Below are 15,562 nucleotides of genomic sequence, written 5' to 3'. Positions count from 1 at the left end.
GCTGCCACCGCAAGGTGATGGAGCAGCAGGGGATGTAGCTGTGAGGTCCTTCAGGATACTTTGGAGAGCCAGCAGGATATGGCAGCAGCACAAGCTAAAGAGACTGCAGATGTTGTGAGGGAGGGTGAGGTTGCTGCTTCTTAGAAGCCTATTCTCCCCCTCCCAATGAGTTTTTTAGTTTGAAACAATTTTTATTGATGACTAAACAGAGCAAATAAGCAAAACAGAGAAACAAATCAATACAGATCAACAACACAGGAGAAAATGATCAACCCTGTAGTCATCAAGGTTTCATCCAGCCCACCCCCATTCCTCCTAAACAAACAGGAATTCGTCCCCAGAGAACCCAAGAGAAGCCATAAGGAACATACATTCTTAGCACCTCATGGCAAACCCAAGCCCATAAACCACCCCTCCACAGAATCCCCCCTGCTCCCCCCCCAAACTAATCCACCCCATGTGGATGTGCACTCAGAATGTTTGTTCAGAATGCGGCTCCGGGCTCTTAGAGGCAAAACCTGCAAATAGGAAAACCAAATCTGTACAAAATTATAGCTTTTCCGACGAGAGTGGGATGCCAAACGAGCCTCCCATCCCATCAACTCATGTAATTTGTTCCACCAGTACCAAACCGTGGGTGCCTCCCCCGAGGTACAGTGGGTTAAAATACATTTCTTCCCCAATATAAAACATTTACCCAGGAACTGCCGCTCAGAAGATCCAAACATAGACCACGCAGAAAATTGAGCATCTGCAATAGCCTCCCCAAAAAGGAGGCCAGAGTGCACCTAAAGTCTAGAATACAAGAACAAGACCAGAGCTCATGGAAATAAGAATTCCCAACAACAGAGCATATAATAAGCCTGACTTTGGGAGGCATAGGCTCTCAACAGGGTTCGATAGTGACATTCCCGAAGCTCTGCATTGTATACTAATCAAGGAATCCCCTTAAGGGCACGAAGAAACAAATCAACCGACAACACATGTCCCAGATCCCTCTGTCATGACAGTAAAATAGGAGAAAAATCAGGAGGTAGTCAACTGCTTATAAAAATAAGACACTGAGGGCTCCCCCTCTGATTCCAAAAAGGAGAGGAATCGATCCCCGAAAGTCACCGACAAAGAACCCAGAAGACGAGACCCCACATAATGGCTCAGCTGATACCAGGCAAAAGAAAGACCCCACGTTCCAACAAGGTGTCCGCAGAAAGAAGTGTGCCATTCTCTCTCAAAACAAGCTGTAACTGTCTCAGTCACCCCCACCCCCACCCCCGACTGCCACCTATGAAAACCAATGAGTTTTTTGATGCCAGTGCTGACCTGGATGAGGGCAGTAAGGGAGGCCAGCCTGCCAAGTCGGGGATCCTTATGACAGTGTAGAAACCTGATCTGCCTTGATGACTTTCGTCACCAAAAGCTGCAGCTCTGAGGCAGGGCTTGGAAGCCCAGAGGGAGCAGACAAAGTTCCTGAGGCAGGGTGTGGAAGCTCAGAGGGAGCATACTGAGGTCCTGTGGCTGCTTTTGCAAAGCAAAACAGCCTTCAGCACCCAGATCCAAGGCCTACGGAGTGACCTGCGGAACCTCATTGGGACTTAGAATACCACACAGCCCTCTTCTCAGCCATCTATAACACCCTCCAGCTCCAGCACTAGGCCAGTGCAGAGACAAGCAACTGCCAAACAGCACCATAGTAACATAGTAAATGATGGCAGATAAAGACCTGAGTGGTCCATCCAGTCTGCCCAACCATATAGTACATGTTCCATAAATTAATGTAGTTTAAATGGTCCTTTTTCTTTTTTAAGTTCAAATTTATTTTAAAATATAAATTTATTAATTTGTTACTACAAATAACAACAAGGCAATTAAACAAATTCAAGAAAAATATAACAAACAAAAAGATAATCTAGTCCACATTATTACGGGGGGCTGATTGTCCTGCAGGAGTTACCAAAACTAAGGAACGAAGAAAAAAAAAGAAAAAACAAATAATATACCATAATCTCCAAAGTCAGGCAAATAGACATTCTATTTTCACTCCATCTCAACCTCTGTATTAGTTACAGGCAATATATCTAATTTAGGTTTATCTTGAAGAAAAGTTTCTAGATTAACTGGATCAACAAAAATATATCTAGTATTCTGATATGTCACTAAACACTTACATGGGAACTTAAGAAAAAATAGAGCTCCCACAGCTAAGACACGAGTCTTGAGTTGCAGAAACTGCTTTCTCCTGTATTGCGTCTGTTTAGAGTTGTCTGGGAATGGCTTGTTTTTCTATTTCAGTCCTAAAGGTGACCAACCTTTTGAAATCTTCCATTCCTCTATCAGTCATGGGAGCACTGGGAGGCAGACCTTGGGCAGCCCATTTCCGAGCAACAGTTCTTTGAGTGATTTCAGACTTTGTATGTCTTCACAAAATTGGCTGATTTTCAAGAACTTCAATACAAAGTCCTCCAAGAGCTTATATCATCTGGCAGAAAGGGGTGCATATAGGGCTTTGGGACAGTGAACTTTGTGTTAAGTGTCAGTATTCGATGGGTACTTATCTTCATTCCTTTCTCGAATGCTCCACACTGACCATTTGGGGGCGGGTGCTTCCTCTCTTGGACCAGGTGGTGGGCTGTACTGTGGAATGGGATTACAGCACCCTCTTATTGGTTTTCAGGAGCCCCTCCAGGTGCAGGGTCTGACCCTCCAGCATTGCCAATTTTTATACAATGCCATCCTGTTAGTCAAAAAGCTGATTTTGACATACTGAGTTTCTGAGGATGCTTCCCCGGAGGCGCAATGGAAGAGTAGACTTCAGGAACTTGTTCAATTTGAGATTAGGGCTTCTCCTGTGTCTTCTAGTCTGTCCAAGCAGCACTACGTTACCCTGTGGGAGTGTTTGCGTGATATGGTGATCTGACTGGATCTCGACCTGCAGGTCTTCCTTTTTACCCAGTTCCAGGCTTTCTGTCCTTGTTCTCCTAAATCTGTGGGTACCTCAGGATGATTTGGGGGTGGTTTGGAGCTGTATGAGTTGAGTTTTGAGGTTGTGAGTTGTAGAGGCCGGTGTGTTAGTGTATGAGACTGTTTGGTATGTGTATAGTCTGAATGGCTGGGGGCTTATTCAATAATGGTGGTTGGGTCCGGGACTGTTTTTTCATGATGGCAGAGTGCATCTGCTAGCGCTGTAGAAATATTTAATAGTACTAGTAGGTTGTCCAGAAGAGAAAAAAAAAGTCCAGGGCCAGACTTGGCTGTGCCTCTCATCACAGAGTGTTTGGGGCAAGTTAAGCCCAGAAGAGCAAAAAATAAAAATCCTTGTAGCACTCACTGTGGTTTCTGTTAAAGTGACCCATCTGCCATTCCTTTTTTTGTTCATATTTTGCCCTGCCGTAGTGCAAGTGTGCATTGAATATCCAATAGGCTCCCACTCAAAAGTCTTATTCATGATCGACTACTTCGAAAAATTGCGAGCCATGGAATTGAGGGTGATATACTCACGTGGATTAAAAACTGGTTGGCAGATAGGAAAAGAGAGTTGGGGGTAAATGGACAATACTCGGACTGGAAAAGCATCACGAGTAGAGTGCTGCACGGTTCGGTGCTTGGGCCTGTGCTCATCAACATATTTATAAATGACCTGGAAATTGGTACGACGAGCGAGGTGATAGATGATAGAAATTTATTCAGAGTAGTGAAGACACAGAAGGATTGTGAAGACCTGCAACGTGACATAAACACGCTCGAGAAATGGGCCATGACATGGCAATAGATGTTTAACGTGGATAAGTGTAAGGTGATGCATGTTGGTAACAAAAATCTTATACACGAATACAGGATGTCTGTTGCAGTACTCGGAGAGATCCCCCAGGAAAGAGGCTTGAGAGTACTGGTAGACAACTCAATGAAGCCAACCGCGCAATGCGTAGCGACAGTAAAAAGGGTGAAAAGAATGTTGGGGATCACAAACAGAATGGAGAAGGTTATCATGCCGCTGTACCGGGCCAAGGTACGCCCCCATCTGGAATACTGCATCCAGCACTCATCGCCGTACATGAAGAAGGACATAGTACTACTCGAAAGAGTCCAGAGAAGAGCAACTAAAATGGTTAAGGGGCTGGAGGAGTTGCCGTACAGTGAGAGATTAGAGAAAATGGGCCTCTTCTCATAAGAACATAAGCACTGCCTCTGCTGGGTCAGACCAGGGGTCCAACGTGCCCGGCAGTCCGCTCCCGCGGCGGCCCCCCAGGTCCATGACCTGTAAGTGTTCCCTACCTAATCTAAAATGTCCATACCCTGTTTGCTCAATGTCCTGTAAGGTAAACCTTTATCTGTACCCTGTTATCCCCTTCGCTTCCAGGAAGTCATCCAGTCCCTTTTTGAACCCCAGAATTGAGAATTGTACTCTGTCTTATCACCTCTCCGGGAAGCACGTTCCAGGTGTTTACCACCCGTTGAGTGAAGAAGAACTTCCTTGCATTCGTTATGAATCTGTCTCCTCTCAGTTTTTCTGAATGACCTCTTGTTTTTGTTGTCCCTGCTAGTCTAAAGAATCTGTCCCTCTCCAACTTCTCTATGCCTTTCATGATTTTATAAGTCTCTATCATGTCCCCTCTCAGTCTCCGCTTTTCCAGGGTAAAGAGTCCCAGCCTGTCCAACCGTTCAGCATATGAAAGGTTCTCCATGCCCTTTATCATCCTCGTTGCTCTCCTCTGGATCCTCTCGAGTATTGCCATGTCCTTCTTGAGGTATGGCGACCAGTATTGGACGCAGTATTCCAGATGTTGGCGCACCATCGCTCGATACAATGGCAGGATAACTTCCTTCGTTCTGGTAGTGATACCTTTTTTGATAATGCCCAACATTCTGCTCGCTTTTATTTGAGGCCGCTGCACATTGCGCCGCCGGCTTCATTATGTTATCCACCAATACTCCCAGATCTTTTTCTTGGCTGCCTTCCCCGAGTACCCTCCCTCCCATCGTATAGTTGTACATGGAGTTCCCCTTCCCTATGTGCAAGACCTTACATTTCTCCACATTGAAGCACATCTGCCATTTTTTTGCCCACTCAATCAGTTGGTTCAGGTCGCTCTGCAGTTCTTTGCATTCCTCAACAGTTCTGACCCTGCTGGAGAGGAGACTGAGGGGACATGATCGAAACATTCAAGATAATGAAGGGAATAAACTTAGTAGATAAAGACAGGTTGTTTACCCTCTCCAAGGTAGAGAGAACGAGAGGGCACTCTCAAGTTAAAAACTGGATCCGACTCAATCACAGGACCATGATTCGAGGCATAGTTTTCCACATCTTTTGTCAAGGCATTCATCAAGGCCCAGGACTTCTTCTCGAGACAGGTCTCGTTTATCGAGGCATTGAGACTTCGAGACGACCAACTCTTTTCTCGAGGAGATCTGTTGTAGAGCTTCACCATTCTTGTCAGTCGATTTCCTCTCCAATGAGGTTCTCTTCACATTCCAGAAGTGGGTCATTTTTGACTCTGGACTCAGATATCAGGTATCAATACTCCAGAGAGGCTTCTCCCTCATTCTCTGCTATGAGAGGTACTTCGAGGGGTTCCCATTCACTTCTCCTGAACGGGGTCATACCTCTTCAAATCCAGTTTCCTTTACCAAGAGTATACAGTGCTCCCTCGGTCATTCGCAGTTGGAGATTCCCGGTCATTTGCGGTATTTTCTGACCACAAATGACCCGGCAGGAGAGTGCAGCTGGAGAGGCAGGAGAGAGTAGCTGGAGCACCAGTGAGTGAAATAAATCACTCGCGGTATGCTCCGAACACCTCTTCCTGCACTAAAGTCGGGCCTCACTAATCAGGAGCTGCGTGTCAAAGTAGCTCCTGATTGGTGAGGACTGATTTTAGTGCAGGAAGAGGCGGTCGGAGCATACCGCAAGTGATTTCCTTCACTCACTGGTGCTCTGGCTGCTCTCTCCAGTCTCCCCCGCTAAAAAACGTATTTGCAGTTTTTCAAGATGCACGGGGTTCCTGGAACGGAACCCCCGTGAATATCGGGGGAGTACTGTATGCCAAATGAGTAAAGATATTAACATCACTTTGGAATCTGACTCCAAATACTCTAAGGAGTATTTAAGAACATAAGACGTTGCCTCCTCTGAGGCAGACCAGAGGTCCATCTCGCCCAGCGGTCCGCTCTCGCGGCGGCCCATCAGGCCCACTGCCTAAACAGTGTTCTCTGACTAATTTTACAGATTACCTCTAATCCTATCCCTATAACCTTACCTCTACTCCTATCTGTACCCCTCAATCCCTTTGTCCTCCAGGTACCTGTCCAAACCTTCTTTGAAGCCCTGTAGCGTGCTTCTGCTTATCACATCCTCCGGTAGCGCATTCCATGTATCCACCACCCTCTGGGTGAAAAAGAACTTCCTGGCATTTGTTCTAAACCTTTCCCCTCTCAATTTCTCTGAGTGCCCCCTTGTACTTGTGGTTCCCCATAGTTTGAAAAATCTGTCCCTGTCCACTTTTTCTATGCCCTTCATGATCTTGAAGGTTTCTATCATGTCTCCTCTAAGTTGTTGCTTTTCCATCGAGAAAAGCCCCAGCTTTTTCAGTCTGTCAGTATATGAGAGGTCCCCCATACCCTTTATTAGCTTAGTTGCTCTTCTCTGGACTCTCTCAAGTACCGCCATGTCCTTCTTGAGGTACGGCGACCAGTACTAGACACAGTACTCCAGGTGTGGGCGCACCAATGCACGATATAGTGGCAGGATGACTTCCTTCGTCCTGGTCGTGATACCTTTCTTAATGATACCCAACATTCTGTTTGCTTTCCTTGAGGCTGTGGCCACCATCACTCCCAGGTCTCTTTCAAGGTTGCTCATCCCTAGCGGTGATCCCCCCATCTTGTAAGTGAACATCGGGTTCTTCTTCCCAACATGCATGACCTTGCATTTCCCTAAGTTGAAGCTCATTTGCCACTTTTTGGCCCACTCTTCCAGCGTTGTCAGATCTTTTTGGAGGTCTTCGCAGTCCTCCATGGTTTTGACCCTGCTGTATAGTTTAATGTCATCCGCATATTTAATAACCTCACATTTTGTTCCCGCCTCCAGGTCGTTAATAAATATATTGAACAGAAGCGGTCCCAGCACAGACCCCTGCGGAACTCCGCTCGTGACCCATTTCCAATCTGAGTAAAGGCCCCTTACTCCAACCCTCTGTTTCCTGTCCGCCAGCCAGTTTTTGATCCATCGGTGGACCACCCCTTGCACCCCATGGTTCCATAGCTTCCTTAGCAGTCTTTCGTGTGGTACCTTGTCGAAGGCTTTTTGGAAGTCAAGGTAAATGATGTCTATGGATTCTTTATCCACCTGGCTGTTTACCCCCTCAAAGAAGTATAATAAGTTCGTGAGGCATGACCTGCCCTTGCAGAAGCCATGCTGGCTCGACTTTAGCTGCCCATTGTTTTCGATGTGTTCCCAGATGCTGTCTTTAATCAGCGCTTCCATCATCTTTCCCGGGACCGAGGTCAAGCTCACCGGCCTGTAGTTTCCCGGGTCTCCCCTTGAGCCTTTCTTGAAGATGGGCGTGACATTTGCTATTTTCCAGTCCTCCGGAATCTCTCCAGTTTTTAAGGATAGGTTGCATATCTGTCGAAGTGGCTCAGCTATTTCGTTCCTCAGTTCCTTGAGTACCCTTGGGTGAATGCGGTCTGGACCTGGCGATTTGTCGTTCTTTACCCTGTCTATCTGTCTGAGGACATCCACCTTGCTCACCTCTAGTTGGACCAGATTTTCATCCTGATCTCCTTTTACGATCTCCTCGGGTTCCGGAATGTTGGTTGTGTCCTCCCTTGTGAAAACTGACGTGAAGAACTCATTTAACCTGTCCGCTATCTCCTTTTCCTCTTTTACCACTCCCTTTCTGTCTCCATCATCCAGGGGTCCCACTTCCTCCCTAGCTGGTTGCTTCCCCTTGATGTACCTGTAGAATGATTTGAAGTTTGTTGCTTCCCCTGCCAGTCTCTCTTCATACTCTCTTTTTGCTTTCCTAACCACTCAATGACACTCCTTTTGGTGTTTTTTATGCTCCTTTTGGTTGTCCTCTGGTCTTTTTTCCATTTTTTGAATGATGCCTTCTTGTCACTTATCGCCTTTTTCACTGCATTTGTTATCCATACTGGGTTTTTTGTTCTATTTTTTGCACCCTTTCCTGAACTTGGGGATGCACAGGTTCTGTGCTTCGTGCACCGTGCCCTTGAGTAGGGTCCAGGCTTTTTCTACGGACTCCATCTTCCTTGCGGTATCGTTGAGTTTCTTTCCCACCATTTTCCTCATGGCATCATAATTCCCTTTTTTGAAGTTGAAAGCTGTCGTTGTGGTTCTTTTCACCTTTGATGATCCAATTTCTAGCCTGTACTGCAGGGGTGTCCAATGTCGGTCCTCGAGGGCCGCAGTCCAGTCGGGTTTTCAGGATTTCCCCAATGAATATGCATGAGATCTATTTGCATGCACTGCTTTCAATGCATATTCACTGGGGAAATCCTGAAAACCCGACTGGACTGCGGCCCTCGAGGACCGACATTGGACACCCCTGCTGTACTGGATCTTGTTGTGATCGCTGTTTCCTAGTGGGGCTAATACTGCCACCTCCTTAGCGGGTCCCCCTAGTCCGTTGAAGATTAGGTCAAGAGTGGCATCTCCCCGTGTTGGTTCCGTGACCAGCTGTTCCATGAAACAGTCCCTCGTGACCTCCATGAATTTGGTCTCCCTCATACAGTTTGAGTGCCCGATGCTCCACTCTATTCCCGGGTGATTGAAGTCCCCCATCACCACCACACTTCCGCTTTTGCATAACTGCCTCAGTTCGGCCTCCAGGTCCTGGTCGATTTCTTCCGATTGGCCAGGTGGGCGATAGTACAGACCAAATTTTATGTCCGCTCCTGTTCCTCCTGGTAGCTTAACCCCATAGTGATTCCAAGTCATCCACCCTTATTGTAGTTTCCATCCTGGTTGAAGGTATGGAATCTTTTATATATAGCGCTATTCCTCCACCCTTTTTGTGTGACCTATCTCTCATGTAGAGTTTGAACCCTGGTAAAGCCACATCCCATTCATTGTCATCAGTCCACCACGTTTCTGTGACTCCAATTATGTCTAGGCCCTTTGTGCAGGCTAATACTTCCAGCTCTCCCATTTTAGCCCTTAGGCTCCTAGCATTAGTGTACAGACAGTTTAAGTCCCGGTTGTTCGCCTTTCTTGCTGGTTTTCCTTGTGGTTTGGCGCTCCTGGCGACCCCTTCGTGAGTTGCCAATCCCCAAGCCTCGTCTCCGTCATCCTCCTCCTGTGGTGTGTCTGTTTCGTCCTCAGCCTGTTTCCTCATTATTGGTTGTCCCTCTGGATTCCGTTGTTCTCTGTTAGTCCTGTTTGCCTCTTCCTCCTAGGGAGTCTCTCAAAGTACCCATGAATGGCATTCTTTCTGAAACTTTCAAAAGAAATCTTGATATACCATATTCCATTCCTTCTGTACCAGCAAAGTTGGAATCTTGATATAAGATGGTCCATTGTAAGAAATTTGAGAAGTCTCAATTATCCCATCAGTCTCTTCTCGTGGAGTCTTCTTTAAAAAGAACCAATCTTGCCAAAGTTTATGCTACCGTCCCTCCTGGCTGAGAGGGCAGGACCATGGACAAGTTTGGCCACCGGCTGTATCAAAATTCGATAATGACAAACTGAATTTTATAACTTTGTCTTCACATCTTATCTTATTTGGTCAACGCCATGCAGATTTTTTCAAGTGTCTTCCTCAACATTGACTTCCAGAGTTTCAACACATCCATAGCACTCTGTCAGCTTCGCATGCATATGGTTCAAGCTGCATATGATACGTTTGAAATGTCCTCTACAGTCACTGCATTCTCGGTGGCAATGCGCTATCTGGCCTGGCTCTGCACCTAGAGACCGGTGGAAATAAAAGAATTATTTTGTGGACCGGCAAACTACTAAGACTAAAATTTAAAAAACAATTTCTGCCCCATCTCCGCGAGCTCGGTCCCTGCAAACCCTCTGATCCCATCTGCACAAGCCTCAGTTATGATTTTATATTGAACTTATTTATCCTATATAATAAAAGGCTAGCGTGCATGCACACTCCTATTTGCGTGCTTCCGTGATCAGTAGGTCTGTGGTCGCAGGAGTGTTCATGCGCGCTTATACGTCACCAGCTGCCGATCGCCTCCACAAGCTGGGACCGCAGCTAGCCGCCGATCTCCGTTCCTCTAGCCGGGGGGGGGGGATCTGGGAGGAGAGGGATCTCGGCCGCTCAGTGCCCCCACCGAGGAGCCCAGCAACTTTCCATTGCCCGGGACCCGAGTCCTTTGCCGCCCCCCCTTCCCTTCCGCGGGCCCGACTGGCGATTTAAGCAGCGTGTGCAGCAGTATTCACATGCTGCTTTGGGCCCTGATTTGCTCTGCCACGTCTCTGATGATGTCGAGCCCGCGGGAAGGGAAGGGGGGGGCGGCAAAGGACTCGCGACCGCGTTTGTAGTCGGGACCACAGGAAGGGAAAGGGGGTAGAGGAAATGCTAATGCTGCTGCACAGGGAACTGGTGTGGGGGGAGGGAAATGGAGGGGGAGGGAATGCTGCTTCGGACAGACAGACAGAGGGAGGAAGGGAGACAAGAAAAGAAGAAAGACACAAGGGCAGGGAGATACACAGAAAGACAGACAGACAAAGGGGGCTAGGGACAGAGACAGACAGAAAGAAAGACAGCAGGAGTTGCGTCAGGAGGGGTGTGGGATGCGGCAGAGGGAACTTTTCCAATGGGTGCAACTGGGCGGCTGTTGGGAACCTCTGATCAGGGGCAGAGCAAGGTAAGTGTATCATAGGGATAAGAAGGAGGAGGGGGGGAGAAAAAGGAAGGGATGCCTACTGCTGGACAGGGGAAGAAGGAAAGAGGTGCTGCTGGACAGGGGGGAGGTAAAACAAAGGGAGAAGGGCTGCTGCTGCATAAGGAGAGCAGTGAAGGGGTGGTGGTGGACACAGGGGAGGTAAAAGGAAGGGAGAATGGACAGGGGGAGCAGGCAAGGAGTTGTGATGGACAGCCAAGGAAAAAGAAAGACAGAAAGAAAGAAAGCGGCTAAGGAGAGAGAGAAAGAAATAAAGACAGACACACACACATATATTCTAGCACCCGTTAATGTAACAGGCTATAAAACTAGTTAAACTATAAAAAGAAACAATATTCTGTACAATTGTAATTTTATAAATACAAATATACAGAGCAAGGACCAACAAAACCCCTGTCTTCCGTCCCCTTCACATATATTCCCTCTACTATCAAGAAAACTGAACAAGTCAAGTTATTAAAGAATGCTACACAGAAATATCATGCTAACAGAATACTGCAGTCACACATGACAGGAATAGTGTTAGGGGAGTGCCCCCTGGTCAGAGAGAACCCTAAGCCACCTGGAAGCTAAAGAAGCACTGCCTTGGCTTTGCAGTCTCCGGTTATATCTCTAGCAGGATATATAGTTCAAATCTGATATATTCTAATTACAAAGTAGAAATAAATTTTTTTTTCTACCTTTATTATCTGCCCATTTTGCTCATGTTTATCCCAGTTTCTGCTTTCTTCTATCTTTTCTTAATTTTCTTTCCAAGGTCTTCAGTCTATCTGCCACTTCTGCCCCTTCCTGTCTTCTACCTTTTACTCCAATATCCAGAATCTCCTTTTTCTTCTTACTGCATCCACCCCATGTCCAGCATCTCCCACCTATCTTCCTACTCAGTCAAGTCTGCTTTTTTCCTTCACCCTACAACCTCCATGTCCAGCATCTTCCTGTGTTCTTTTTTTCTTCCGGTTGCTTAGCCAGCCAGCCAACCCACCATCTTCCCCCATCCAATTCCAATACCTCCCCTCTTTTCCCCATCTTAATCCAGTAGATACCTTCCATCACCCTACTCCCTCCATTCCTTATTCAGCATCTTCTCCTTGTCTCCCTATTCCCCCTTCATCATGTCCAGCATATCCCCTCTGTCTCCCTACTCCCTCTACCCATGTCCAACATCCTACTTCTGTCTTCATACTTCACCCTCATGTTCAGTATTTTCCATGTCTCTTTGCCCCCCTGCAATAACTATCCTCCCCCAAGGGAATCCACCATCTCTCTTCTGTCACACCAATTCCCCCCCACCCACGGGTCTACCATCCCCTTCCCACAACACTTATATCACATTTTTCCCTCTCCTCATAATCCAGCATCTCTTATTCCCTCACTTGGCTGCTGGCCCCAGAGTGACTCCAGTGTCACAATGGCTGGTCTCACCATAACTGACACTAAATCGGAAGCAGCCTGGTTCTTAACTCGCATCAGTTTACTTACAGTTCCCTTGCCCAGAACTCTGGAAGCAACTTGAAAGGCTTGTTCTTCATTCAGAGTTAAGCCCAATAATGCTGCTGTCTGCCTCCCTTGCTCGCTGGGACTCATGCAAAGATGCCTCAGACAAGCGCTGAACTGCAGTGGCAGGGGAGCCACCCATTCCATGGGGCTTAGGGATGTCTCTCCCAAACTTCCAGCACTCGATTGCTATCTTGCTAAACCTATCCTACCTTCAATTGTGGTCCCACTAAATCAGACGGCTAGAACAAAGACAAGCCGTGGGACCTTTCCTCTTGCCTGCATTGCTATTCGCTATAAGCTTGCCAGTCTCAATCCTGCCCCTCAAAAACAGGAAGTCACTTCAGAGGGGGGGGCGGGATCAAGATCGGCAAAGCCTATAGCGATACAGGCAAGAGGAAAAGTCCCATGGCTTCTGTTTTTCTTTTTGCCGTCCATTGTAGAAGTACCGCAGCTGATCCTAACGCCGGCCCTGGAAGGGAAAGGGGAACCACGTAGATCTCGCCGGCCCTGCGCGGACCGGCGGTTGAAGAACAGTGCTCTAGATCTCAAAGAAGCTTACACTCACATTCCCATTCATCCAGCCTCTCACAAGTTTCTCAGATTTCGGGTGGGAAATCATCACTATCAGTACAGAGTGCTACCTTATCCCAAGACAAGCAGGCAGCATATTTTCACTGATGGGTGACGTCACTGACGGAGCCCTGGTACGGACACTTCAAGAACTTTAAAAGTTCTCGATAGCCCCACCGCACATGCGCAATTGCTTTCCCACCCGACGTAGGCATGCGATCCCTCAGTTTCTTAGTTTCTGCAGAGCTAAGAAGTTGCGTTTTCAGTGGCTGTTGAAAATTTTTCTTTTCGCTGCCTTCCCGTTCTTGCGGTTTTCTGACTTTTCAACCAGTTTCTTTTTTTCTTGATAGTTTAAATCTACAAAAAAACCTCAAAAAAACCCCAAAGAACAATTATAGTTGGTTTTTTTTTTTTCTTTACCATTGTCAGTTTGGCCTAGTGGGGCCTTATGGATCGCCATTTTGTTTTCTCCCCTCTTCATGGCTCTTGTTCCATGCAGGTTTTTCCTGCCCAATTTTCCTCCACGCGGTTGTTTTGTTGTAGAACTTGTTTTCACCGACATCCTTCTGTGATTTTAACAATGTCGGAACCTCGGCCTTGCTGGCTTTTTCTTCCCTTGCTTTTTTCCTCTTCAGCGCATTTTCATGTGGATTCTTTGGAATCAGTTTCCTGTCGGTGCTGCCAGGAATCTGACACCAGCCAACATCAGTGATTCGGTACCCAGTGTACTTCTGGCACCGCTCCTCCACTCCCACCGACTTGGACGATTCTACTTTTGGTAAGTTGATGCTTCTTTCTTTTTTGGGCTTCAGGTCATAGTAGCAGTGAGTCTAATCCTTCCGACTTTGGTCATTATAGCAATGAGTCAAGTCCTGCCGACCTTTTTTCAGCCCCATCTCTGGCTCCACTTCGCTGTTGATGACTGCCTTGATACGGGCATGCTCATCTTGGAAGCATGGAGCGACACCGATGGTACCGGTCGGGGCCAAGGGTACCGGTGATCTTTCTTTCTATTCTGGAGCGACATCTATGGTACTGGTCATGACCCACAGGTGCCGGTATTCTTTTCTTTTTGCCCCAGTCATGGCTGCGAGTACCGCTGTCCTTTTCTTTGTGCTTCGGAGTGACACCGTCGGTACCGGTTATGGACCAGGGGTACCGGTGTCCTTTCCCTTCTGCTCCGGTGGTAATGTGTGCCTTGATACCGTTTTTTTCATCTATGGAGTGTTGCACTTTGGTACTGGCGTTGTATCCATTGGTACTGGTGCTTCCTTTTTAACAGTGTTTTCTTTCATGTCCACAACTTGTGTCGGCATTGGCATGTTTTCACTGTTCCTATCGGTGATGTCGACGTTTCTAATTCATGTTGACCTCTATGCTTGACACCAACTTCTCTATCGACACTATGTTAATGTCAACATTTCTGATTGATGTCTCCGTCCATATCGACACCCAGGTCGATGTTGGACTTTCTTGTCGACGTCGACATGTTCAACTGTGTTTCCAGTTGTTTGGGTTGTCAGCCCTGTCAACACCGTCTCTTCTAGTGCTGACCCGGTTGAGTTTTTTGATTCCGATAGCATTTTCACTTGAGACTTCTCTGCTTTTGACCAGTTATCGTTGCAGTAACCAGTGTCGGTGTTGATACAGTATGGGAAGGCTTTGCAGTCATCAAGCTGTATTCGGTCTTTGACATCGACTCCTTGATGGTCTTGGCATTGACTGGTTGAGAGGATAGGGGTGTCTTTTGGAACTACATCCCATATCTCTCTGAAGTGGTGGGTGTTTCTTCATCACATCTGCTTTTTTCCCTTGAGTGGGGTTTGAAAAGCATTCATATTGCATTGCATAACATGCTATTTTTTACAGATCCATTAGGGAATTTTCTGTAAATGCATTCCTTTGGAAGTTGACTTTGTACAGTCATTTTTTTTTCCCTAAGGTTTTTCTTTTCCTTGATTGTACTTATCTCCTCAAGGTTTGTTTGCTTCCCTTCCTTGATATCTACGGGGACTTTTTTGACACGCCTTTTGAAGCAGTCAACTTGTGTCATTGTTTTCTTCCTGGTGGAGTTCCTTTTCATGGCTAGTGTGTGGGCCTCTGTCTTTCTGGGCAGAGTGGACAAACCTGGGGACCGGTTAGCCAAATGGGCTGACTAGATTCCTCCACTGGTTTTTCTTGGCGTACATTTGTGCACACATTCCATGTAGCCGCTTTTCAATTTCTCTCCTTATACGTACATTGTCTATGTTTTTATCATTACTCACCAGTCTGATTTGGGGAACATTTTTTGGTGTTCCCGGGAGTATATTGAGTCCTGCTTCCTCCACACAAAGGACCAGGTGAGTTTCTCTGGTCACATCTGTGTAGCAGTCTTCTCTTTCACGGAGACTGTCTTTTCAATTCATGTACTCCTATGAGCCTAGGCTCTCTGAGTTTTATTCAAATGGCAGGTTTTGTACCCTTAATGTGTTCACCCTGCTCTTAGACCCTGTTTTCTCTTGAGAATCTACATGCGATATTAGGTAGTCCTTCCGGTTTTCTCCTGCTAATTCTCCTTGGAAGGTTCTCTTCGATTACTGGAATTAGGGAATCTGATCCCTTCTTTCTATCAATTTTC

General features: G+C 46.8%; 1 protein-coding gene across 12 annotated transcripts in view; it reads left to right on the top strand.

Moving 5' to 3' along the window:
- The window catches only part of LOC117350768 (sodium/hydrogen exchanger 10-like), a 753,575-nt gene that overhangs the window by 436,147 nt on the left and 301,866 nt on the right, over positions 1 to 15,562 (top strand). The window lies entirely within an intron of this gene.

This window comes from Geotrypetes seraphini, chromosome 16 (assembly GCF_902459505.1).
Source record: "Geotrypetes seraphini chromosome 16, aGeoSer1.1, whole genome shotgun sequence".
Classification (NCBI taxonomy): Eukaryota; Metazoa; Chordata; class Amphibia; order Gymnophiona; family Dermophiidae; genus Geotrypetes; species Geotrypetes seraphini.
The sequence above is the reverse complement of the archived record's forward strand: the minus strand, read 5'-3'. Positions and strand labels throughout refer to the sequence as shown.